The sequence below is a fragment of the Eulemur rufifrons genome, chromosome 2 (genome assembly GCF_041146395.1).
Source record: "Eulemur rufifrons isolate Redbay chromosome 2, OSU_ERuf_1, whole genome shotgun sequence".
In the NCBI taxonomy this organism is placed as follows: Eukaryota; Metazoa; Chordata; class Mammalia; order Primates; family Lemuridae; genus Eulemur; species Eulemur rufifrons.
The window spans coordinates 99,667,287-99,694,155 of NC_090984.1; the positions used below are offsets into that span (position 1 = coordinate 99,667,287).

General features: G+C 46.7%; 1 protein-coding gene across 1 annotated transcript in view; it reads right to left on the reverse strand.

The window, feature by feature from the left end:
• Positions 1-26,869, reverse strand: part of DPF3 (double PHD fingers 3) — a 185,436-nt gene that overhangs the window by 86,090 nt on the left and 72,477 nt on the right.

Sequence of the window (26,869 nt, forward strand, 5' to 3'; positions counted from 1 at the left end):
GAAAGAGAAACACTCCCTATAAACAAAGACTAGAAGGGCAGAGGAGACATCCTATAAAAGTAGAGCTATCGTAGGGGAGAAGGTATAGAAGGACAATCACCAATCTTTTAAAATCACATATTTAAAGAAAAATAATTTTCTGATGGAAAACAAAAGAAGCATTTTAAATAATAATAGCTGAATTTTGAATTCAAAATAATTCCACTCCTGGAGTTTAAAACACAATTAGAAAGACCTTTCTGGTTTGGTAGAGTGATGATCTGATTAAGCACAGTAAATTTTATGTTCCTGACTCTTTAGTATACTTGGATATGTGGTGATGCTATTAATTTTAAGATAGTGCCCTTTCCAAAGACCAAAAAGAAAGCATTGATATAACTGATCAAATGTAAAGCACAAAAATAATCAATGAGATTAAATACATAATAAACAAAACATAGGCATACAGTGGAGGGTAGTAAATGGTTCAAGGAAATTCAAATGTAATAACATAACTTCTACCAGGTAAACTTGAGCCTCTTATTTGGGGGTGGTGGGAAGAGGGGGTGTGAGAAGGGGAGGAGACACAGGAACTGCAGGGGCAAAAGGGAGAATCCAGTTGCTCATTTTGAAGCAACATTATGAATGTCCCTTTGTTTTAGTTCTATGTAGATTTGAGGAAGCCAAAATCTGAGAGGGAAAGTCTCTAAGTTAAAAATAACATTTTTTAACCTAAGTATTTTAAGAGGAATTAAAAAAAAAAAAGCAAAGCTGGGATTTTTTTCTTTTTCAGTTTTTTAAATTGTGGTAAAATACACATAACATAAAATTTACTATCTTAAATAAGTGTACAGTTCAGTGGTATTAAGCAAATTCATATTGCTGTACAACCATCACCACCATCCATTTCCAGAACTCTTTTCATCTTACAAAACTGCAACTCTGTACCCATTAAACAAAAACTCCCATTCCCTCTTCCCCTGAGCCCTGGCAACCACCATTCCACTTTCTCTTTGATTTTGACTACTCGAAGTACCTCCTATAAATGATACTGTACAGTATTTGTCTTTTTGTGAGCAGCTTATGTCACTTAGCGTAATGTCCTCAAAGTTATCCATGTTGTAGCTTGTGTAGGGATTTCCTTTATTTTTACATTTGGATAATATTCCATTGTGTGTATATACCATATTTTGTTTGCCCATTTGGTCAATAGAGACCTGGGTTGCTTCCACATTTTAGCTATTGTGAATAATGCCGCTATGAACATGGGTGTACAGATATCTCTTCAAGACCCTGCTTTCAATTCTTTTGGGTATATTCCATGAGTGGGATTGTTGGGTCATATGGTAGTTCTAGTCTTATATTTTTTAAGGAACCACGATACTGTTTTTCATGGTGGTTGTACCATTTTACATTCCCACCAACAGTATACCAGGGTTCCAAGTACTTCACATTCTTACCATGACTTATTAGAAAGCAAAGTTTTAAATGGACTTGTCTATACCCTTTTTAGAAAATCAGTGAGTCAGATTCTACCAAAAAGCCTAAAGCAAATATCTTATTATGGGAGAATACAACCTTGGAAGCTTCTGAGGCATCATTTGGAAATTACTTGTTGACAAGAGTCTGGAGGGGAAAAAAAAAAAACCAAAACAAAACCTTTTGCTCCTTTTTTACCTCTGAACATCTTCACAAGGAAGGCATAACGTGTTCAGAAAGTGTCCTGGCAGTTGCAAAACCAAACTGTATTCAAATTATAATAGTCACACAGCTGGAAATGAATTGGGGGAGGGAGTTGAAAGCCCATTAAAATACTGGAATCAGAATGGCACGTAAGCTGATGTAATCAAAGCTGGTAACAAGGATCATGAGATTGATCAAAACTAAAGAACCATTTTCCACAAAGTGTTCATCTGTGTCACCCCAGCTTACATGCCTTCTGCTAAGGCGATGTAGCTCAGTGGAACAGAACTTTCACAGGCAGCCTGGCCCAGACAAGATGACACAGCCTGTTCAGGGTGTGCTGGTCGCTTTAGCGCCCATCCACAAAACAGCAACCAGCCACGCCGCATGGATGAGAACATGTGCTGGGGAGGTGTCCGAAGTGCGAAACGGTAATCTGCTTTCCCACGATCTTTTGACAGGCTGCCAAAAAAGATGTTAACTATTCTAGCCCCAGAAATTCTGCTGAAAAAAAGAACCCATAAAATCAGGTCCGAAAAAAAAAAAGAAGAAGAAAATTGTACGCTAAAACTCATCGACTAGAGAGAACAGGATTCCAATTTCAAAACCAACTTCTGGAAGCCAATACAAAAGAAATCTACACAGTAGGATTCAAATTGCACTTTTTCTGATATGCTAGTAACTCAGTTCCAACAGGGTCAATCCATACAAGAGGAACAAGAAAGTGAACTTGCTCCAAATGGAAAGAGAGATTGGCCAACATTGGTACTTCACACCAAATGGGGATTGAGAAAGTCAAACAAGGCGGCATGCCAGGAGAAAATTAATTTCACCTTAAAGACGTTCCACTTCCATAACATGCAATGTTATTAGTAACAGGCATGCTGGGGGGACACGTATATTTTTAAACGTAATCTTTGTGTGAATGATACCTCTCTTATGTAAACAGAGACTTTCTGCTAGAACAACTGTATTAAAGATCGAAGCTGCAAAAACGTGACATTCAGCAGCCCCTTTCCATCGCCTCCAGGGAAGTCACTTTTAAACAGACCAGGTGTTAGCAGAGATTCAGAACCAAAATTTAAAGCCTTTTTCAAGATATAGGAGGAGAAAAGAGACTTCAACCTCCTTGATAAATTCAAGTAACACTTCTCCAAAAGTTAATTAGCCAAAATCTTCACAGGGCTTGCTACGCTCTCTAGAAGAAAATCAATGGCTAGGTCTCACTAACCCGTAGCAAGCAATTTAAACAGTAGAGAGGACAAACGTCCTTTCCAATATGGTATTTCTACCAAAAAATAAATCCCTCAATGATGGGATTCAGGAGTGACATTTGCATTAAAATTGGAAGGGCAAAGGGAGCAGGAAAAGGCTTTTGGGGGGTGGTAACCAGCGTGTCCCCAGTCAGGCCAGCCGCAGACCAGCCCCAGCAACCACCTGTTTGTACCAACTGAAGGGGCTGGACGGCCAAAGGATGATCAATGTCTTGGACCCAAGGAAGCTGGCACAAGGCAGGGCAGAATGATGTTCTCATAAACAACTGACTTCAGGCTACCCAAAGCTACAATCAGAAATAGGGAAGGCAAGAGGAACAAATTGCTGAGTTCTCCAAGAGAGCTGAGCTGGACACCTCCCCGCCATGGCCTGCTGGTTGGAGCAGCAATGGCTGCATGGTCCTGGTGGGCTTTGCAAGGGGTGGGGGTCCCTTTGTGATCCCATCTGGAGTGAGGATAGCTCTGAGAGGTGAGCATTGCTATGTGAGATTTCCAGTGACCTGCCTTGAGCATATCTGTGGAGAGAATGGATCATTCCAGGGAGCCAAAGAAGACTCCGGGTGGGAAAAATGAGACTTTTCCAAAATGACTGCCAACCAGGCTCCAAATGTGATTTTCAGAGCCTCTCATACCCGCACTAAGACCCTCTGCTCCTCTTCATCCAACCCCCGACTCTCGAGACTTTTCTGGCTCTCTCAGACTCTATGTCCACTGCCCTGAGATGACTCTCAGGTCCAGTTCTCCAACCCAGACACCTGCGCTCGCTCCCTCACGCTGTCCCTCTGGTTCTGTGTTCTGACACAAGGGCAGGTGTCCTGCCATATCTGAAATGTATGTCCAAAAGCAAATTCCTCCTCTTCTGCCAGAAGCCTGCTCACTCTCCAAGTCTCCATTCTTCTAGGGCTGGGGCCTGAGGCAGCGCTGCTCTCCATCTCCCTAGCAAGTTGGCCTTGACTCTTCCCTCGCCTTCATCCCATCTGGCACTGAGATCCTTCATTTCTCAGGGAGTTATCTTTTCTCTCCATTCCCAGTGTGTGGCCACAAGTCCCCTCTTGCTGTAAAAACAGGACCTTGGCCCATCACTGCTATCTGTGCACACAGCAGAGATGAACAGAGATAAAGAGAAGCCTGACCTGTGGCAGGATTTCTGATCCCTCCTTCCCCAGTGGTGCCTCTTCTTCTCTGTGGCCACCTGGTCTTCTTGCTGTCTCACTCAGCTGCCCCTACCTCCAGAGCCACACACAGACACACATTAAAGCTCATCTACACCGATATGATGACTTCCCGCTAGTTGCATTTAAATATGTTTAACTTGAACTATGCACGGAAAGCTCTGTCTCCTGTGTAGTTTTTTAGAATAACTGGCAAGCAGGGGGCAATATTTAGCAAGGTGGGGGAACCTTTTCATTTTCCTTGAAGCTGTAACTATTCCTAAAGAGGCCCTTGGAAAAAACCAAATTCAGTGTTTGTTACAGACTGAATTGTGCCATCCCCACCAAAAACGTATGTGTTGAAGCCCTGACTCCCAATGTGATAGTGTTTGGAGATGGGAGGTAATTGGGTAGAGCCCTCATGATAGGATTAGGGCCCATGTAAGAAGAGACAGAGTGTTTTCTCTCTCTCTCTCTCTCTCTCTCTCTCTCTCTGTGTGTGTGTGTGTGTGTTTCTGACATGTGAAGATACAGCAAGAAGGCAGCTGTATGCAAGCCAGGAAGAGGACCCTTACCAGGAACCTGACCATGCTGGCACTCTGATCTTGAACTTCCCAGCCTTCTGAATGGTGAGAAACAAGTGTTGTTCAAGCCACCCAGTCTATGATATTTTGTTATGGCAGTGGGAGCTGACTAAGGTGGTGTTTCTAGATGTTTCAAATAGGAAAGGGCTAAGGAGGATGGGTGAGAGAGATTTCAATCCCCTTCCTTATTTTCTCTTCTTCCAACAAAGACAATAATAATAACACTATTAATAATGCCAATTTCAACTCAATTCAATGTTTAATATTTGTCTTCCCTACTAGACCACAAACTCCATGAGGGCAGGGACTACATCTACAGGACCACTGCACACAGTCACTGTGGCTGGGCACTGAACAACTCCAGAGGTGTCATTCATATCAACTTCAATGTAAAGGCCACCCCTTGAAGTTGTATAGCCCAGTGGCCCTGCATACCTGACCTTCTTACTGATTCACCCTCAGAGACCAGCACAGAGCCCAGCACACAGTAGGTGCCCAATAAGTCTTTACTGAGTTGCATTAGACAACACCTCCTATTCCACTCACCTAGGGCAAGCATTTAAATGAAAGTAGTTAAGCATACTTGGCATGTGTGTGCACAGTCTTCAGAGTCTTTTGCACACATAGGTTGGTGATTTTAGACTGTGTGGCTGTCTACTTGTAACCTCAGGGAAAAAAAAGTCACTCTCAGACCCAGTTTTTAGTCTTTCACTGCTCAGTACAGAACCCAAGTTGGTTCCCAATGTTGCCCAAATTCCTCTGCCAAGCCATCGAGGCTCTCAGAAAGCCAATGTATTGGAGTAGAGTGGAAAGACTTAGAATCGGGCAGATGTGGGTCCAGCTCCACCACTTACTGGCTACACAATCCCGGGCAAGTTACTTACCCTCCCTGAGCCTAAAATTCCACCACCCACAATATGGGTAACATAACCCCTATTTCAGGTCTATGAGAGAGAACCTCTGGCACACATGCCTACAATCAATAGTTGTTCCTTTCTCCTTTCCCAAAGAGCAGTATTTTCTGCCACTTTGTGGCATGAGCCTCTGCCTGAGCAGGCTGATGCCGCCCCCTGTGACACCACACTCACTATGGCAGTGTCTTCGAGGCTGTCAGGCCCACCCAAACCTCCCTCCCAAGACAGAAGGCAGCCGGGTCGCCAAACTGAAGCTCAGGCATCAAGGAGAGCAGAGCAGCTGGTGCACAAGGACCCCCACCGTCCACCCAAGGGCTGCCTTAAGTGCAGAGACCACACATGGCTTGTTTGTTGCTTTAGCCCAAAGCCCAGCAGTGTTGCATTGAATGAATGAGTGAATGAATGAGTGAATGAATGAATGAATCCTCCTCTGACCTCCCTGCATATATGAAGCTGACAGCTCCCCCCCTGGACCCCAACAAAACACTGTACTCATTGTCCTTCCTCCCACCTGGAACTCCTGCCTTCTGCCCTTGCCCTGGCTGATCTTAGCCTGTTGGGCTGGCTGAAGTCCTGCCTTTTGTAGGAAGCCTCCCAGGTTATCCCTGCTTGCTCCCTGCCTTCTCTGAGCTACCCAACAGTCTCATTTGGTTTTTGCCGATCTCTGCCACCTCCTTATCTCTCCCCACTGAGTAAGACTGTAAGCATCTTAAAGACAGAGACAGAGCTATGTACTTGCATGCTACCCAACCAAGTGCAGTGCTGGGAATATATTATAGAAGCCCGTAATAAATATGGATTGCTTGACTGAAATGCCATGATATCCTCAGCAAACTAATGGAAGCTTCACAGTTGGAAGATGCTCAGGATGTTCTATTTCCACATGAACATGAGGTCAGCCTGAAGTTACCCGGTTTCTTCTCTGGAGCGCAGGATTGAGCATCTGAAAACAGACATCCTACAAGTTCAAATCCTACTGAATTTTTCCCATGTCCTTAAAAAAGGTCACTTCAGCTCTTGAGATTTTCATTTCACCATCTACACAATTCATGCCCCCTGCAGGATGCCACAGAACTAACATTCCCATTCTCTGAACCTCACAAGAAGCTCACTGAATACTCGACTGTGATGGCATCAGACCTACCCCAGGAGAACCAGCTAAGTACAGGAAATGGCCCTGTGTACTTAGCGAGAATGCCGTCACCCCACTCTCCAAAAGAATGGTCTAGGCAGTGGCTTTCAAACTTGGGTTTGTGAGGGAATCACTAATGGGTGGAAGGCTGTGAAACTCTGATTCTGGAGGTTTGGGATGTGATCCAGACACTCCAGATCCCCCAGTGAGTCTGAGAAATATGAGACTCACTGATGGAAGGATAGATAGCTCCCCAACCTCTAAAACAAGAGTACGAACAAGAGGGCCTTGTGGTGCTCTTCAGCCGCCATGTTTGAGTGGCAGACCTGGACAGCCCAGTTAGCTGACTTTGTTTCACTCAACTGGTTTTATTCCTGTGGGAAAACTTCTTTCAGACAGCTGGCCTGGATTAACCTGGCAGCACTAAACCATAGCAGACTAATCCCACAGAAGTCCTCATCCCTAACAAAATGCCCAAGAGGTCTGGTCAAGGCAAAAGTATGGAGAAGATCCACATATCCTTAGAGGAGTCATTCTGTCGGGGGCTCTGATCTTCATAACACCACAGGAAGGACACATTGGGGTTGAGGGTATCCCTTGTGAAAGTCACGTCAGACAAAAAACTTGGACCCTAAAACTCCCACCATGACTTAAACACAGCTCAGTCTGATGTTCAGGTCCACTAGACCCGACGAATCCCTCTTCCACCATCTACTCTGGTGAAGACTTTTCAGGGACTTATTATGCAAAGCTGCCTAAGCAAGACGGAATTTATATTGAACCTGGCCATGATTTCTGAGCTGCCACTGGGTGTTCTGATGACATACGCATCTCGGGGTTGAAGTCAAGGGGCTGCCAAGGACAGGAGACCGGGGGCAGGAGAAAAGCAGTGTGATTCCTTCCAGTAAATAACTGGGGGAGGGCTGGGAAAGGGGGGTGCCCCAGGGAGGAAAAGGACTGTTGCTTTTCTTGTATCCAAGGTTTGCCTTTCAAATGGCATCCAGACGTGGCAAAATAAATCTCTCCTCCGGAGGCTAAAGAATGCAACAAAAGTGGGGGTGGGGAGAACCTTGCTTTATCTAGGGTGAATCATACCTAGAAAGAAAACACATAGGCCGGGCGTGGTGGCTCACGCCTGTAATCCTAGCACTCTGGGAGGCCGAGGTGGGCGGATCGTTTGAGCTCAGGAGTTCGAGACCAGCCTGAGCAAGAGCGAGACCCCATCTCTACTAAAAATAGAAAGAAATTATATGGACAGCTAAAAATATATATAGAAAAAATTAGCTGGGCATGGTGGTGCATGCCTGTAGTCCCAGCTACTCGGGAGGCTGAGGCAGTAGGATCGCTTAAGCCCAGGAGTTTGAGGTTGCTGTGAGCTAAACTGACGCCACGGCACTCACTCTAGCCCGGGCAATAGAGCGAGACTCTGTCTCAAAAAAAAAAAAAAAAAAAAAAAAAAGAAAGAAAACACACATCCATCACAGAAACTTCATTGATTAAGAAAGCATTTTTAGTTTCCCTGGACTGCGTCCTTTCTGAAACCCTAGCTCTGAGCAGGGCACCGGTGTTTTCTCTTGGGGGTGATCGCCTGCAGAAGCAAACCATTGATTAGAGGCAATTCTTAGACAAATAGACCCTCAGCCCCCATCTTTGCTGCTGGAATACAAGGGTCTCAGTGCTGCCCTCCTCAGTAAAGGAAATATTGGTCTGGCCTTTAACACAGCCACAAAGAACATGTCCTTCTATAATCAGTTCTCTATACAGCAGCCCAAGTGGTCTTTTCGAAATGAAAATCAGACCATGACATTCCCTCCTCCTAAAATATATCCAGTGCCTTCCTACTGCTCTCAGAACAAAACCCAAACTTTTTCCCATGGCTACAGGGCCCAGACAGTCTGGCTGTGCTCACCTGTCCTTCATCATCCTGTCCCCTGCCCCATGCCCACTAGGCTCCATCCTCACTGTACCCCTTTCTGTTCCTCTCATATACCAAGGTCACCTCACCTCAGGACCTTTGATTATGCTGTCTCCTCTACCTGGCAAGCACTTCTCCCAGATCCTCCATGGTTGGCTCAGAAAGGCCTTCTTTGACTTACCCTATCTAGAGTGGCCCACCCGACCCTCTTCCTGCCCTACCCCTGGCTGTCTCATATCCTACTTGGGTTTTTTCATAACACTTGCCACTATCGAAACATTTCTCTTTGCCAGCTGATGGTCTCTACACAGCTCAGTTGTAAGCTCCATGAGAGGAGGGTCCTTGTTTCACCAAACCCCTGGCCCCCAACACAGGATTTGGCACGTGGGAAATGTTCAACAGATATCATTGAACAGATAAATGAAAGATCTAGGCCTACTTGCAACAGACAGTTTGGATGTGGGAGCCTGGCCTTCTAGAGGGTGACAAGTCAATGCTGGTGGGAGGCACCCAGCACAGGGAATGAGAATCACACTGCCACCGCATCATGTCTCACCCTCCCTGCCCTATACGCCAATGACAGCAGGCCAGTGGCCCATTCCACAGTCCATACTCCAGTTGTGCTCATGGTTCCACAATACCAACCAGGCACCCCAAAATCTGGAGGGGGTGGGGTCAAGTGGACACACGAGGCCATTCATGACATCAGTCACTACGTTCTCTGCCCAAAAGGGACATGCTAGGCCTGATATTGGCACTATAAAGTAGCAGCACCAGAAGACGGTCTCCAAGGCACCATTCCATTTCCCTGAAAGGGTCTCTGGATTAACCTCTGCGTGTTCTTTCCCAGAGAGCTGATCCATGTCCTCATGCAGAGCCCCAAGCCCAGGGGTGGTGCCAGGGGCAGCAACGGGATGGGGGTGGGGAGGCTGCTTGACAGGAAATCAATGGGAACTGAAGGTCATCCGGAGGCCGCTGTCTCCCCATCATGCACCTGCTGGGATGGGATTTGTGGTCCTGACCTCGCTTGGGGGCCTCTGCCCTCCTGTCAGAGTTGGTTAAAATCAGCCTGCAGAAGCAAATGCCCCGCACACCAAATGATCTCCAGGCTGCCCTTCTAAGGGACACCCAGTCAGACAAAGCAGCACTGAGTTTCATTTAACCTGCCACAAGGTTGACAGTCACCCCAATTTCTCTTAGCAGCCCCCTAAGAAAACTGTCTCAGGTGCACCATTTTTTTGAGGCACATACTTTTACACCTTTTAATACAGACAGAACAAAGCCGGACTGACCAAGAAGCTGACTGTCTCCCCAAACTTAAGTTCTCTGGTGGAAGAAGTGAAAATATGCTGGGAACCAAGAAGACCAAACTAAATCTTGAGTGCACCCTGGAAGTGCCCTCATCACCTCTGCATCCCAGAATAATGACAAAGGATACTGAAACCTCTATACTGCTTAAGAGAGATCTCTTTTTTCTTCCCATCCCCCAAATTATCAGGCAGCTTGACTGAATTGAGAATCCGATTCTCCTTTCCTCGAACACCTGTTTTCCCAAGTTCCCATCCTCCTCTCCTTCCCACGCCTTCCCCTCCACCATCTTCCTTCCCAATCCTTCCACCTCATCAAGAGTCACTTAACATACAGGTCAGGAGCAAAGCAGTCAGCCCAAGTCTCCAATCCAAAAGCTGAAGATGAACCTGGCATAAAAATAAGGAGGAGACACCCTCAACATATTTTTAGAAGAATGACAGGATGATGGTCATAATAATAAAAGTGGCATATAGCTAATATTTATTGAGTATTTACTATATGTGCCAGGCACTGTGCTAAGTACTTTACATGTATTATTATCTCATTTTATCCTCATACGAACCCATACTATTATTCCTCCCATTTGACAGATTAGCAAATTGAGGCAGAGAGAGTCTTAAGTGATTTGCCTAGGGACTTATGTGGCACTGTCAAGATATAAGTCCAAGCAGTCTTGGTCCAGAACATTGCTCTTGGCCACTGTACCATCTGCCTCTCATGAGGGCACTTTCGCCCTTTCACAATGAGTTTTGCCTCCGGAACGAGAATAACCTGAACAACACTTCTTTTCTTAGAGGCACTAGGTTTTTAAGAGCATTACCAGTTTGCTAGGTAATCTTAGCTATTTCTCTTCTTTGTGCCTCAGTTTCCCAAACTGTCAAATAATCCAGAGATAAGCCTTCCTATCACAGAGCCACCCCTCAGTAACTCAAAGAGAGTGGAGGATGGGGCTTCCTGAAAAGATACCATCAGAGAAGTACAAAATGTTATTACACAGGTTAGAAACCAAATCCACCCCAAATGTGAGCATGGGGTGATGGACTGTAAGAGGCTCTGTGGTTCTGAAAATCGACTAAAGGCAGGAAAAGAAAAATGCCAGAAAGTCATAAACTAAAGGGTCAGATTGAAGAATTCCAGAATGTCAGAGACTGTCTAGTCTGATCTTGGTTTTATTGCAAAGAAAATCAATAACCAGAGAGGTAAAGTGAGGTCCCCCAGCCACACAGAGGTGGAGGTGGGATTAGATCCTCAGTCCAGACCCCTAGGTTTAGGGATTTCTCCACAATGTATGGTGAGGGTCTGCAAGCTACAGCCCCTGGGCCAAATCCGGTCCACTAAGTATTTTTGTAAATAAAGTTTTATTGGATGACGGCCGTGCCCATCAATTTACATATTGTCTGTGGCTACTTTCATGCTACAATGGCAGAGTTGAGTAGTTCTAACAGAGACCACGTGGCCTGCAAAGCCTAAAATATTTACTTTCTGGACCTATACAGAAAAAGTTTGCCGACAGTTAGTGTACAGCCTAAGGCTTGAATAATGAAAAGTCTCTACCCTCGGAATGAAAGGAAATAGAATAGGAGACCTAAGAGTCACGCAGCTTAAGCAGATAGTTTTACAATTATCTCAGCTTGGTACAACTTAATGAAAACCCATAAATACAGTTAATAATAAGGAAAACAGGCCGGGCGCGGTGGCTCACGCCTGTAATCCTAGCACTCTGGGAGGCCGAGGCGGGTGGATCGCTCAAGGTCAGGAGTTCGAGACCAGCCTGAGCGAGACCCCGTCTCTACTAAAAATAGAAAGACATTATATGGACAACTAAAAATCTATATAGAAAAAATTAGCCGGGCATGGTGGCGCATGCCTGTAGTCCCAGCTACTCGGGAGGCTGAGGCAGTTGGATCGCTTAAGCCGAGGAGTCTGAGGTTGCTGTGAGCTAAGCTGACGCCACGGCACTCACTCTAGCCTGGGCAACAAAGTGAGACTCTGTCTCAACAAAAAAAAAAAAATAATAATAATAATAATAATAATAAGGAAAACAAGCACTGGCTCACCCTACCTATTTAATAATTATGGTTAACTACAGCAAGCAAAACTCATCACTGAAAATTCATTTTTCTCCAGTCTTCCTTGAAATCCCTGTTTCCTTTGGGAAAACACTGTTGGCCAATGGGTGAAATGATGCTTCTGATAGGTGCACAGCCCTACTTTCCTCCTGTTGAGTTAAAGGCTACTGCTGAGGCAGTTGGAGACTTGAGAGCATTGCCCTCTCCCTAGAGCAGACTCTGAGGGTCTTCAGCAAATCTGTCAACCTCTCTGGGCCCTGGGTTCCCATGCATCACATGGAAAGAATTATCCTCTCATATTCCAAATCATGGAATATGTGCAGAGCCTAATTAAAGGGCAGGGCAGGACAGCCAGGCACCACCCGAGGTCCAATGTCTAAGTCTTATCAAATCACCAGCAGGAATGTAAAAAGCTGGAGAGGCTTTTGTTTTCCAACATGGGCTCAGGTGGAGAACTTTGATGAATGGCACCCAGTTTTCATGAAACAGTCCTGGTTCACATCAAGGTCCCAGCATAATTATTATTACACCTTCCCCTCTCAAAAGTGCGCTTATTTGGCTGATACATGATAAGTTCATCCTACTGATAAGCTAAGTGGAGTCAGAGAGAGGCAAGACACATGTCCAGAGGCTGGACATGACACTGATGCCAATAAATGGGCTTCTAAGGAAGACAGGTCCAGTTTGGTTCAGAGTTGGGGTACAGGTCTAGGGCCAGAACTGAGTTGCTCAGGACAAGAGAGGAGAGGCTAAATCTGGCAGCCCTGCTTTTCCATTTGCCCTGCACAAATCCCTCACCTCTTCTTACATTTGTCAAACAAATGTTTAGGGAATATCAAAGTGTGAGCTCCCCAGGAGGCCCACAGGCTCTGGGGTGAAGAGAGGGCTTCAGAAAGCACGGGGAAAGAGACGGGGAAAGAGACGTGCCAACAGGTACCTACCACCTGCCTGGCCGTGCTAAGCACCTGATCCTCGGGACAAGGTACAGTCCCAGCCCTTCACAGTGCCGGACACTGACTGGCACACACTTGGTTAAGTGTTCCTTCTGGGGACCTGGACCAAGCGGAGCTCAGACTTCCTGTTCTTAGGAAACTCCTCCCCACAGGGCTGTACTTCTGCCACCAATCCTGCTGAACCACAGGGGGGCAAGAGGGCCAAGCTATGTGCCTGTGTGTCACTAAGAGAGACCAGAGGCAAGCAATAAGAAAGGTCCAGAAGAGCTAACTCGAGCAGGAGGCTGTGGTCTGCCAGGGAGGAGGGATAGGCAGGGAGCTAGAGAAAGAAGTAACAGAGACAGAACAGGAGGGGGAAGAAGGCTGGAGAAGGAGCCAATGTGGGTGGAGGGAGAATGGCCTCCAGCACACGCCCCACAGCCATCAATATCTCTTCGGAGGACAGGTTATCTGGGGAATTTATGCTCTCTAATAATTACCTTGCAGAGGGTTCCACTTATCTTAGCAGAAGAATCTGCCAGTTGCCAGACACACAGAGTTCCAGTTAATTTCATCAACATTGCCCTCCACCTCTGCCCCGTCTCCCCAGTGCTCCCTGACTCCTTTCGGCTTGGCAGCCCCCAACATCTGACTTCCCTTTGCCTCGCTGGCCTAGGGGAGAGCTGAGCGTGGAAGGGTCTCAACAACTTCCAGCAGTTTTAAGGGCTCAATAGGAGATGACAAAATGGTTGGGGGGGTTGTCCTTTATGCATAGACAGGAGAGGTAAGAACCCTCCCCGCAAAGTTGAGGCTAGGCCTACAGAAGTATAGGCTGTGTCCAAAGGCTGTGCGGGAAGGGCAGAGCAGAGCTTTGGGGCAGAGTGATTTGATATTTTTATCTTCTTCTGACAAATGCCATCAGATCAGGTTAGTATTCATTTTATTTTCTTGTCTTCACATCCTGTCTCAAAGCCTTCCCATGCCTATTCCAGCCTTCCAGTGATGCCTCCTACCAATGATGGTCTGGCTACTTATTCCCTAACCATTGTACTCTGCCTTGGGTGGCTGGATCTCTAAATTCGTGTCCCAGCCCTGGCTGTGAGCTCCTGGGGTGCAGAGTCCTTGGTGTGCATCTCCTCGTACCCTGCTGTGGAGCCTGGGCAGCAATGATAGCTCTCAGGCAGTCCTAACTGCAGGCCAGGCACTGTCCTCAGTGCTTAGAAATAGTAATGCATTTCATCTTTTTTTTTTTTAAGAGAGACAGGGTCTCACTATGTTGCCCAGGCTGGACTGGAACTCAGCCTCCTGAGTAGCTGAGGCTACAGGCACACACCACTGCATCTGGCTTCCTGGCTTGTATTTCATCTTTACAACAACCCTATGAGAGAGATGCTATTACCATCCTCCATTACAAGATGAGGAGCCTGGGCTCAGAAAGCCTAAGTCACGGGCCCAAGGTCACTTAGGAAGTGGACTAGTAAGTGGCCAAGTCAGGATTTAACCAGGCGGTGTCATTTCAGAGTCTGGGCTCTTAAACTCTCCATGCCACACTGTCTCTACAGTAAATGTTTGCTGACCTATTGGGACAGTTCATGTTGTATCTATCCACTTATTTATGCCATCCTTTTCTAAAATAATAATTTTTATTTAAATAATAACAGTAATAACCATCAGTTAATGGTCATTGAACATGCACAGGTGCCAATCACAGCGCTAAGAGCTTTCCACTTACTAACCGCATCCACCCCAGCGAGAGAGTGGCCATTGTCAGCTCAATGCTCCACGCCCTGAGCCACCTCCCTGCCCCACCAGCACCAACCTCCTCCTTGCTCAGGGCCTTTGCACTGCGCTCCCTCTAGCAGATACTCTCCCCTCCTTCTTGGCAGGACTAGAGGCTTCTGCTCCTTAGGGCCCTACTCACTCCCAACCCCCCAGAGAGAACTTCCCGGAAGTCCTTATCTACAGCACTCACTCTTTACCCATCACTCTGGTTTAGGGTCTTTTTAGCACTATGCCAACTATCAAAAATAATTTTTTATATGTTTATTTACTACCTGACTTTCTCACTAGATACATCAGCTCCCTGGAAGAAAGACTAGTCTAGTTTTGTCACCCTGTATTACAGTTCCCAAAACTGGTACCTGGCAATAGTAGGCACTCGATTAAATATTAACTGTGTGATGAATTGTTTGATGTTCTCACTGAGCCTCTGCAATACAGTTGGCTACTTAATTGGACACTTTCTTTCATGTAAACCCCTCTATCTGTTCTTTCTTTCTTTATTGAGACTTTACAGTATACCAAGCATCTTGTTGAGTCTGTTAGGATTTCCTTGTACCCCACTAGGGGGTAGAGAATATTGTCTTTATCATTCCCATTTTACAGATGAGGAAACTGAGGTTCAGAGAGGTAACACAGCTTGCCCAAGACCATACAGAATAGAGTAAGAGTCAACCCCCATTCTGTCAGCCTCCCTGAGTCCAGGATATTAATCATTCTTCCTCATTGGCTCTGGCTGGCTCCTCTCAGCAACTCAACTCTCCTGACCCTGTATCCCTAAAATGTACCCAGCCTTACTTCTCCCCTCTGAACACCCACCACCTCTTCCCCATTGAAATCTCCCTCACCATTCTTCTCACTGCCCAGGGCTGCAGGAGTCTGTCCTGTATGGCCAGCCACTTGTCCCCTTCCCTCTGCTTCTGGTGGCCTGGGCCAATAGCAGGTGCCAGGAGCAGATTAGAGAGAGACGGGTGTGCATTTCCCCAGCCCCTCCTTGCTGGGCACTGTGGCTGGCTGCATCATCTACTGAAGGTCACAGCTCCGTGGGGCAGCCCTCTCCATACAGCTAGCTCTGTGATGCACTGACCTGACCCCAGGCTTCTGCACCGTCACCTTTTACGTCTCCCTGCCCGCACTTCAATAACCAGGTATGTTATTGGACATACCTCAGTTTACTCCGCATGAAGCTGCTGCTTTGCTGGAACCCTGACACCCCAACACTCGAGTGCCACCTGGCCTCCGCCCTCCCCATGCCTTCCACTGCGCTGCCCCGTCCCTGCCCCCGCTACTGCAGCAGCCTCACAGGCCCTTCCTCACTGCCTGAGGCTGCCGCCTTTCTCCAAGACCTATAAATAAATGCTGATCTGCTGGCTTGAGGGTTTGCCCTGGCAGCCCCCTACCCGCTTGCTGACTGCAGAGGCAGTACGGGGGCGGGGTACTGTGCTCCAGAGGAGTCCTGCAAAGACCATGGCATGCTGTCTGCCCAGACTAGGATGAAAGCTGGGGTTATTGGGTGCAATGCAGGGATCCCCTATGCTGGGACCAGGTATCTCCCATGCAGAGTGTTGGGGGACCCCTCAGATGGTGTAATGGTAGCTCAAACAAAGCCAACCTCACAGCTTTAGCAATCGCAACACCATTTGTAGAGCATCTACTATGTGCTGGGTTCTGTTCTGGGCCACCGTTTGCATATATTCACTCTGATATTAACGGATGAGGACACTGAGGCTCAGAGAGGTTAAGGAATTTAATCAAACCAGCCACTAAGTGGCAGAACTGGAGTCAGAACACAGGTCATCCCAAATCTACAGGCTTTGATTTCCCACCACTGCACAGCCTCATGGCCAATCCCTCTACTCAGCAGGAGGACCACAGACTTGAACCCAGCCATGGCGGGCAGCTCAGAAATGCCAGCCACCCGTGACCAGGAGGAGGGTGAGAGTTAGGAAGAGTGTGGAAGGCTCCATGCTGCCTGGAGAGTCACCTTGCCCAAGGGGCATGGCACAGTTTGGCCACAGCAAGTGCTGCCCTGCAAGGGGGCTGGTTCAGGCCCCCACTGCTCCTTCCTGTGGAGCCAGCCCCATGCTTGTCCCCGGGCACACACCAGCATTTCAACACAACAGGCCTGCAGGCAAGGACCCCCATGTCATGCCCAGGACAGTCACAAGGAAAGTCTGAAGGACAGAGTGGCACAGAAAGGGGGAAGGCTTCCTGCTGCAGGACCCGGAGCCGACGGTGCTTCTGAAGTCCTCCCTGCAGTCAAAGGCACATTCCCTGTTAACGTCACTCAAGGATCAAAGGCTTAGGCTTTGGCTTTGGCTTTTTCCGAAGGCAATGGCAAAAAAAAAATCCCACATTTCTAGCGTTAGGAGTGATTCTTGGAGGCAAACATACTCACTCATACTCGTATGTGAGCATGAACGCATGCGCGCGCACATATATACACACACGCGCACATATACACACACACACACACACACACACCCATACCCACAAAGCTGCCGCAACACAGCCCAAAATAGTCTAAACGTTGGTCCTGGCTCTCACGGGCTCCTAGAGAACCCAGCTCAGCACAGCCTCTTGACCTGGGTCCACATGACGGCTGGCCAGCCCCCAGTCCCCAGAATAGCAAAGCACTCTAAGGACCAGGCAGCGGTAACGTCTGCTCCTACAGACCATTCTCCCCACCCAGTGTGGCCCTGTCTACTGTGCCTTGACAGGACACGGTCCAATTAGCAGAGGCCATTTGCAGTGACCCAGTGTGAGATGGGACCAAATCTCCAAAGATGCCCTGACCTCCTCTCCCCTAGTCCCTCCAAATCTTAGGTCATTGATGAGACTTCTCTAGGGGAATGACTGCCATAACAATTTATCAACTGTGGGGAAATATCCAGAATGGAGCATGCTCTTTAAAATAAAAAAACAAAACACTGCTGAAATACAAAACTAAGTGTCATCTTAAAATCTCCACACTACTAGAATTTTTTTTTTTTTTTTTTTTTTATAGACAGAGTCTTGCTCTATTGCCCAGGCTAGAGTGCCGTGGTGTCAACCTAGCTCACAGCAACCTCAAACTCCTGGGCTTAAGCAATTCTCCGGCCTCAGTCTCCCCAGTAGTTGGGACTACAGGGACATGCCACCACACCCGCCTAATTTTTTTCTATTTTTAGTAGAGACAGGGTCTCATTCTTGCTCAGGCTGGTCTCAAACTCCTGACCTCGAGCGATCCTCTCGCCTCAGCCTCCCAGAGTGCTAGGATTACAGGCATGAGCCACCACGCCCAGCCCACACTACTAGAATTTGAACACTCTCAATCCAATCAAAAATATTCTCTGTCCCTCCATTTAAGCACCAAATTCAATTCCCCCTAAAGATAGGATGGCAGACATGATTAGACCCAACTAAGCTATAGGGAAACTGAGAACAAAAGAAGGAAAATCAATAGAATTGGGTTGGTCTGACCACTGTTACAAATGAAGTAATAATTTAAGGGAGATTTGGGGAGGAAGGAAACCAAAAGTGTGACACAGTAGCCATGAGGCCATTTAACAAAGCAGTATTGCCCCATATGGTCTGGGTGGAGAAGACCACTCAAGCTGAAAAGACATTCTTGGGGACAGAGGGAGGGGAGAGACAGACAAGGTCACCTGCTTTCTATTCATGTAATGGCACAAGGTTCATTGGCGTTAAATTCTTCTCTTTCTCTCTTTCTCTCTCTCTCTCTCCCCCTCTCTCTTGTAAAAGCAAGACATAAAAGAAAGTAAAAGGCAGAAAATATCCACACAAGCTGCAAGTCTATTAAAGTCACTGGTAATTTCCAGACAGGCAAAGGCCATATGGGCTCCCCCTGCAGCTTCACACCAAGTTTATCTCCATCCTCACGCTCTGCCACCATCTCTCTTTCATATCCAGGGAGGAAGAAAGGAATTTAACAAGCCTGCATCCAACATCAACCCTGGATCCCCAGTTGGCCACATAGAGCATCCAGGGATGGGAGGAGGGAGACCCAGGGAGAAAGAGAGACATTGGGAGACCACCAACCCCACCTCACGCTTGTTGCCAGCAGCTCCCTTGTGTGAAGGATGCTGGCAAATTCAACAAGAATTTAGTTGGACCTGCCCATGAGTCCAGATATGGGAGCCTAAGGAACACAGCCAGCTGCGTATGATCCTTGCACCTGCAAGAGAAAATGCCTTGCTGCCCTGTTGGGTTCCCTGGCCCCACTTCAGCCCACCTTGCCGCCTCTGGGGAGGGCTTCATGAAGCTGTTCCTGGCCTATCTGAGTGGCAGCCATTCATTCACCCAGCCAGTAAACGTCTGAGGAGTCCTATTCCATGCCATGCGGCCCCACGTGGGAGAGAGCAAAGCACTTCAGTGAAGTGCTGAGGCACTCACATTAGGATCCAAGGTTTGTTGTTTTGTTTTGTTTTGTTTTGTTTTTCTGAGACAGTCTCATTATGTTGCCCGGGCTAGAGTGCTGTGGCATCAGCCTAGCTCACAGCAACCTCAAACTCCCAGGCTCAAGCAATCCTCCTGCCTCAGCCTCCCAAGTAGCTAGGACCACAGGCATGAGCCACCATGCCCGGCTAATTTTTTCTATGTATTTTTTTAGTTGCCCATATAATTTCTTTCTATTTTTAGTAGAGACGGGGTCTCGCTCTTGCTCAGGCTGGTCTCGAACTCCTGACCTCAAGTGATCCTCCCGCCTCGGCCTCCCAGAGTGCTAGGATTACAGGCGTGAGCCACTGTGCCCAGCCTGGGGATCCAAGGTTTGAATCCCAGCTCCTCACTTACTTGCTGTCATACCTGTTGACCTCTCTGAGCTTCACTCTCCTCATCTGTAAAATGGGGATAACACTAGAACCCTCATCACAGGCTCACTGACAAGAACAAATGAGATAACCTCACTGTGAGTGATCAGTAAATATTAGCTGTTGTTACTATGATGCGAGGTCCCACCTTCCACTCGTTGCCACCACCAGTGGCAGAAAAAGGCAGCTAACTTCCTAACTCTGAGCTCCCAGAGAGTAGTATCTGTTCTGTGGGCCAGGAGCAGAACTCAATGCTACTGTTCCAGATCGTGCCACCACCACCACTCCCCCAGTCAGCTGTCTGGCCAACAGGGCCAGTGGTCAGAACACAGCTGGGAAGGTGCGGATGATTCCGTGCAAAACCATCCCAACCAGCAGAAACATAAGTCATAGCACAGATCCTCCCCGAAGCGGGTCAAGGGCATCCATCGCCTTTGTTTAAAGGGCACTGGGTCACAAAGGAGGAGGATCCACAGCAGGGTGGAACTTTGCAACATTCAATAGTACATGTGCAAAGATAAGTATTGGTTTCCCACAGCTGCTGTAACAAATTACCACAAACTCAGTGGCTTAAGACAACATAAATTTCTTATCTTACAGTTCTGGAGGTCAGAAATCTAAAACAAGTCTTATAGGGCTAAAATCAAGGTTTCCGCAGGGCTACATTCCTTCTGGAAGCTCTGCAAAAGAATCTGGTTCCTTGCCTTTTCCAGCTTCCAGAGGCTGTCTTTATTTGGTGGTTGTGGCCATTGCATCACTCCAACCTCTGCTTCCACCGTCACATCTCCTGCTTGGACTCTGGCCCTCCTGCCTCCCTCTTTTCAGGCCCCCTGTGATCACACTGGGTGGCCAACCCACATAATCCAGGCTAATCTCCCCATCTCAAAAATCTTAATCTCACCCGCAAAATCCCTTTTACCATATAAGGTGACATATTCATAGGCTCCAAGGATTAGGATGTGGACATCTTTGGGGTGCCATTCTTCTGTCTACCAAAGATGGGTTCTGCTGCAAAGCATACTTGAATACTGTCAAAGCAATGGTGAGGAACCGGGGGAAATATGGTTCTGCTCCAAACTCAAAAATATTGAAGCAAAATTTGACAAAAATTGAAAGAATAAAGCACATGGTGCCTAAAAGCATGAGATTTGGAGCCACACAGCTCTGGGTTCAAATCTCAGCTCTACCACTTAGTATCTGTGTGAGCTTCCATTCCTCCAACTAGAAGTGCTAACTTTCCAGGGTCCATCAATAATAAGGAATAAAGAATAAAATGCATGCAAAATCTTTCACTCCATGCCTGGCACACAGTAAACATCACATAATACCCTTGGCATATTGGATTTATACAGCATGTACTATGCCTCATATACTAAATACTATATGTATATTAATTCACTTAATCCTAGCAACGTACTATGCCTCATATACTAAATACTATATGTATATTAATTCACTTAATCCTAGCAACAAACCCTATGAGGGAGATACTGCTTATTATTCCCATTTTCCTAGAATGTAGGCCTCTTGAGGGCAGGGATATTTTTTGCATCTTCAGCCCCTAACTCAAATACCCTATGAGTGGTTAATGTAAGCTACAAGTATTATTGATGATAAAAAGAATTGGGAGGTCAGTTGAGTCTGGAATCACCCCAGAAGATTTTATAAAAGTAGAATCTAAAAAGTAGGTAGATTTAGAGAAAAGGAGGAAAGAGAGAGGGTAGGTCATCCCCAGCGGGCGAGGTGAGGCATGGAGAAGTGACAAGAGATGCGAGGTATGTAGGAGATAGGCCTAAGCACCACTACACATGGACAGGAGACTAAGTAGAGCTGCCTTCCTGCAGCTGAAGAGTCTGCTAGGATACACTCATTGACTTGCTTTGGCCAATACAGTACAGCAGAAGTTAGGTCATGGCAATATCAAGCTCAAGCCTCAAGAGGCCTCTGCTCTCCTGAAACCCTGCCTCATTGCTTGGCGTGTGAACAAGCTTGAGCTAGCCTGCAGGAGAATACAGAGGGACATGAAACAGAGACAAGCTGTCCTAGCTGAAGCTTGTTCTAGATCAGTCAGCCTAGAATTTACCCAGGTTCTGACTGCAAACACATAAGTGAGCCCAGCCAAGATCAGAAGAACCAGCTAGTTGAGCCAAGATCAAAATGTCAACCCACAATTCCATAAACAAAAATAAGTGGTTGCTATTTGAAGCCATTGAGCTTTAGGGTGTTTTGGTAAGTAGCAAAACTAACAGATACAGGCAGAAATCAGTGCTTCCTTCATCTCCCTATCCTCAACAGCCAATAAAAGGCCTGGCATATAACAATTAGATAGTAAATGTTTCATAACTAAAGTATTGAATTGATGAATCAATAAAACTATGAATTAACAAATGACATATGCTGGAAAGTTGAAATTATATAAGATCACATAATTCTATTGAGATACTTTGGCTTAAGGCATATTTTTACGTTGGGTTACCAGTTACCTAATTTAAAAATCCACTATCAGATATAATATTAATATATACTATTCAGGTGACAGGTACACTAAAAGCCTTGATTTCACCACTACACAATTTATCCATGTATCAAAAAACCACTGGTACCCCCTAAATCTATTGAAATAAAAAAATATAAATTAAATTAAAAAATAATAAATAAAGAAATAAAAATACATTTTCTCTGTTCTTCACAGTCAACAGTCTTTTTCAGCAAGCCTAGTCAAGCATAAAAGAAAGTTTCACATGAACTTATAATGTAGGGTGAAGTGATTAAAAATTAGACCAGATTGTTTAGAGATCTGGGTTCTAGATTCAACTCTCCCAATAACTGGGAGACCTTGCTAATTCTCTTAACTACCATTTCTGCATCTATAAAATAGATATTAAATGACAATTACCCCTCCCTGTCAACCTCACTGGTTTGTTGTAGCATGTAAGATAGAGTGTGAAGGCTCTTGGGTGCTTTCGACCATCAATAATTCTAATTCCTCTAGAAGAGTTTTATTTTTTGATGGTTTCTAGTGTTTTTATAATATATATTCTTATGAGCCCCATTTACCCTTTTGCTATCTTCCTTTTAATATTCTGCATCCTGGTAGCCATATTTTCAATAACAAACAAGCAAACAAACAAACAAATAAATCCAAGGTAGGAAACAGTTAAAATTATCTTTGATAGTGGAGCAAGCTGTTGCTCAATCCAAAGAGAGCTGGTGTTTCTGGCACTGAGGATTACATGTGACTAAGGTCAGGCCTGAGACCTGCAAGAGCTATCCTCTAGATCAGAGTCCCAATGGAGAACTCTGGGTCCCTATGAGGCTGCACCAGGGGCTGCCAGCTGCTGAGTATGCAGCCTGGTCCCTTTCCTTTTCCAAAGGCTTCTGTCCAGTGTGGGAAATCAGAGGCTCCAAATTCCAAATATGGCTCTTCCACAGCCTCAGTTCCTGCCTGGGGCCAAGTCATGGGATTAGTGTAGCTGAGTTCTGAGCCTAGGTCTGGCACTGCTAAAAGGAAACTCTTCATCTTGGCAATTGCTCCTACAATGGCAGAACCAGGTTGGAAGTTCACAGAGTGCTCCAGGCATTTCAGGACCCTCTTGGATTACTGTCGTCTCCCAAAACTCCCAAGACCTTTGAAACTCACAGTTCTGGAATAAGGATCAGGTGTCCTTATATCAAGCATCCTTGAGTAGTGCAGGCAGCCTGTGCCCGCCAGGCAGTGTGCTGCCTTTATCCTATGGATGATGGGGCTGGACAGAAGATGTCAGGGTACCCGCTACTCAACTGGGGGTGGGGAGAGGTAGGGCTGAAAGGATGGGCAGCTCTGGCTCTGCTCAGAGTTCCAGCTCTTACTTCACAGTGCAATTGTAAGACCCCCTTCCACCCATGAACCCATCGTCCCTACTGTGGGTATAGGTCATCTGGCTGCCCAGCTGCCATCACACCTCCTTCTAGTAACAAGAACCTCCATTTTCCCTGGGGACCACCTCTCCGTCACCAACAGTTGTGTAAAATCAACCCCAACTTACCCCCTGACTTCAGAGACTGGCTTGTGACCAGCTCTGGCCAATGAGAAAACCACCCACCCAGGCCTTAGTGATCAGTTCAAGGGGGAACATGTGGTCTAAGGCAGGTGAATTGGAATCAGTCCTAGAACTTCTGGGGGAAAGAGGCACTTTCTTTCTCTTGGTATGGAAAAACAGATAAAAATGTATACCTGAAGCTGCTGGGAGCCACCCATCAAGCAGGCCTGTCTGCAAAGGACACCAACGTAAAGGAAAGTGGAGTTGGGATATGGAGGGCAGATGGAGGAGTCCAGTGACCTTGGTGGGCCCCTAGACCTAGGCACAAGGGAAGCAGAGGCTCTCATGAACTTTCAGTTATGTGAGCACACACTTTGCTCTGTGCTTAAGCAGTTTGAGTGAGTTTCTTGCAACTTGCAACCTTAAAAAGCCCTGACTAATGCACATCCCAAAATTTGATTTTCTTAATAGACTCTACCTAAGGCTGAGGAAGAGCCCAGGGGGTCCCATCAAAACACCTCTAGGCTGCTTGAACCCAAATGCTTCTGAAATAAGGATGGTTCACTGTAGCCATCAGGTGCCACATATCAAACCTGAGAGGCCATCTTAGCCAGGGAATGCAGCTTAGTGAAATGCTCTCTCCAGCTCACCACTACCCTCCACTCCCTATTGTCTTTACTAAGTCCATTTCCTCTTTTACTTTACCTGCCTGGTCCCTTTAAATACATGAGTTTACCATCCTTTATTGGAGGGATGGATGCATGGATGGGCAGACAAGCAAGTGATCATGTATTTGCAAGTTGAGCCTATACAAAAATAGGCATGACACAACTGAAGAATTAAAACCTCAGGCCACTGAGGACCATCTGATAATATGGTAAAAGAGATAACCACAGACTGACTTCTGCATGGTTTTGGCCTTTGGAACAATGCGGAATGACTCTCTGGGTAGCTCTCACTCCATAGTTGCTCTCCTCCCTCCCAAGCCAGGGTGGTTAACACAGTATCACCAATAGCGCAGCACAAGGAGAAACCATTCCTGGCATTCACAGGTAGCTGTATCAGATGAAAAGCCTCTCTATAAAGTAGCCTCTTCTCAATCCCCAGCATCTACTTGCAGCTGGGCAGCAGCCACAGAAACAGAAAAAGCTACAGAGGATGCAGGCACTGAGTTTTGGTCTCTGGACTTGGAATAATAGCAGGCAGATATCCACAAATGTATCCATGAGGCTCTGGCCTTGAAACGAGGATATGAGGAGTCCAGGCTGGCTCCTCATGAGGGACACTAGGTGGTTCAAAGAACTGAGAAAAAAAAAATAATATTAATAGCAGCAATAGAGGGCAGAATCAGAGCCGAAACAAGGCCTGTCCTTCCGCCACCTGGCTGAAGGCATCACCATGACCTCAGGGAGGTAATTGGTGATTCACACAGAACCACACTGTGAACTATTCATTATGGTTTATATGCTCACAGTTCAGGCAATTGCTTAGAAAACTACACATGGTTCACTCTACTATGAATCATATTCCTCCATTTGTTATCTTTGGGAAGTCATCCCAAAGTTCTGAGCAAAGAATTCTTCCAGGGATTGCCAAGGAGTAACAATGTAGCCAGGTGGGTTTGGCTGTCTCTTTGCTCAGGATGTGGGTGTCTGGTGGGGACAGATCAGAAAAGCAGCCCCATACTGATTGGCACCTGGACAAGGCCAGTCATCCTTGAGTTTGCTGCCTTGAACGTAAGGCACAAGACACAAAACATGAGGACTTTTCATCTCACATCTCCCTACAGCCAGGGCCGTGGGAGAAAGTAGAGTTTCACACACCAGTACTCCAAGGACATCAAAGAAGGCTAGCTGCCAAGAGGTAAGAAGAACTAGCTTCTCAGGGAAGCTAGTTCATGGCTGCTACCGCCCTGCCAGGCATCCACCTTCAGGGCGACTCAGTCCTGGAGCCAAGAAAACACAAGCATGGGATGAGCCATGGAAAATAAATTCCTGCTGAGTAGCAAAGAGAGTGGCACCAACAAATGGCAGCATGTGCGTGACAGCAAGCAAATGCTTGCCAAGGAATGGTGGGGTATGCAGGGCTGTCACTGGCCCCCCAAGGACACCACAGAACAGCTGGGACTCATGGTCCCTGCCCTCAGCAAGCTTGTATTTGAAAGAGGTAACTAGACTGGAGAGTGCAGAGTCACAGTAGACTGCACACCACCTGGGAGGCAGGGCACCCGCGCTCTCATCCTGCTCGGTTGCTCTGGGGCCTTGAAGCCCATCACTAAGTTTTCTGGGCTTCAGTTTCTTCATCTGCAGAGGGAGACCCCGCACAGCTCCTAAGTCCTCGAGTCCCTGATTCTCAGACCAGCTGATCTGCAAGGGCCTGCCCAGCACTCACACATATGCTTGTGAGAGTCACACAGATATGAATGCTGAAAATTAGCTCCTGGGAGTGGGGGCAAAGATGTTAAGCCCCCAACCTCTTTTGTCAGTACACACCTCCAGGCACATGCCCCCAACAGCCCCGGGCCTGAGACACACTTTTGACACTCCTGAATACATGGATTTTCAGCCCTGGGTGTTTATTTTAACTTACCAGAAGAAAAGAATTTGGATTCTTTTTAAAATATATACAAAGGGAATACATTTGTGTATTTTCAGACACAAACTGAGGGAGAAGCAAGGCTAAAGATGACCCTTTTCCCTTGGCTATGTGAGTGCTATTCCTCCACGGTGATTTCTCCAAAGACCACAAATGGCAGAGATCTCTGCTCTCTTGTCTTCTAGCCTGTCTCAATTTGATACCCTGGACATGGGAACTGTCACACCATCCTTCAGGACCTCAGCACTCCAATAACCAAACCCTGCCACCATCACCCCACGGGGGTGCAGGGCCCCTGCCCCACTGCCCACCTCTCCACCCACCTACTCTCCCCCGTAAGGTTGACAGATAAAATACAGGACTCCTAGTAAAACGTGAGTGTCAGATAAAGAACAAAGAGATTTTTAGTGTAACATTTGCCTTCCCAGGTAGCACAACTGAGGCACGGGCCCCTTCCAAGGAAAGAAAAGACCTCCTCTCCTTCCAAGCTTGTACTCACAGAATCTCAGCCCAGCAGCTCTGTGTCCCCTGGCTTCAGTGAAGCCTGCCACTGCCCCTCTCAGGGTGAGGCATGAAGGACACGGCTTCTGAGGCTAATGGTAACAAAGGTAATCATCCCATTCAGGTGCCAATGGTGCTCAATCAAAAAAAGCTGCTTATGGCTGGAGTGAAAACCATGTCTAAACACAACTACCGGCCCCAAAACAGAAGGGTCTGGGCA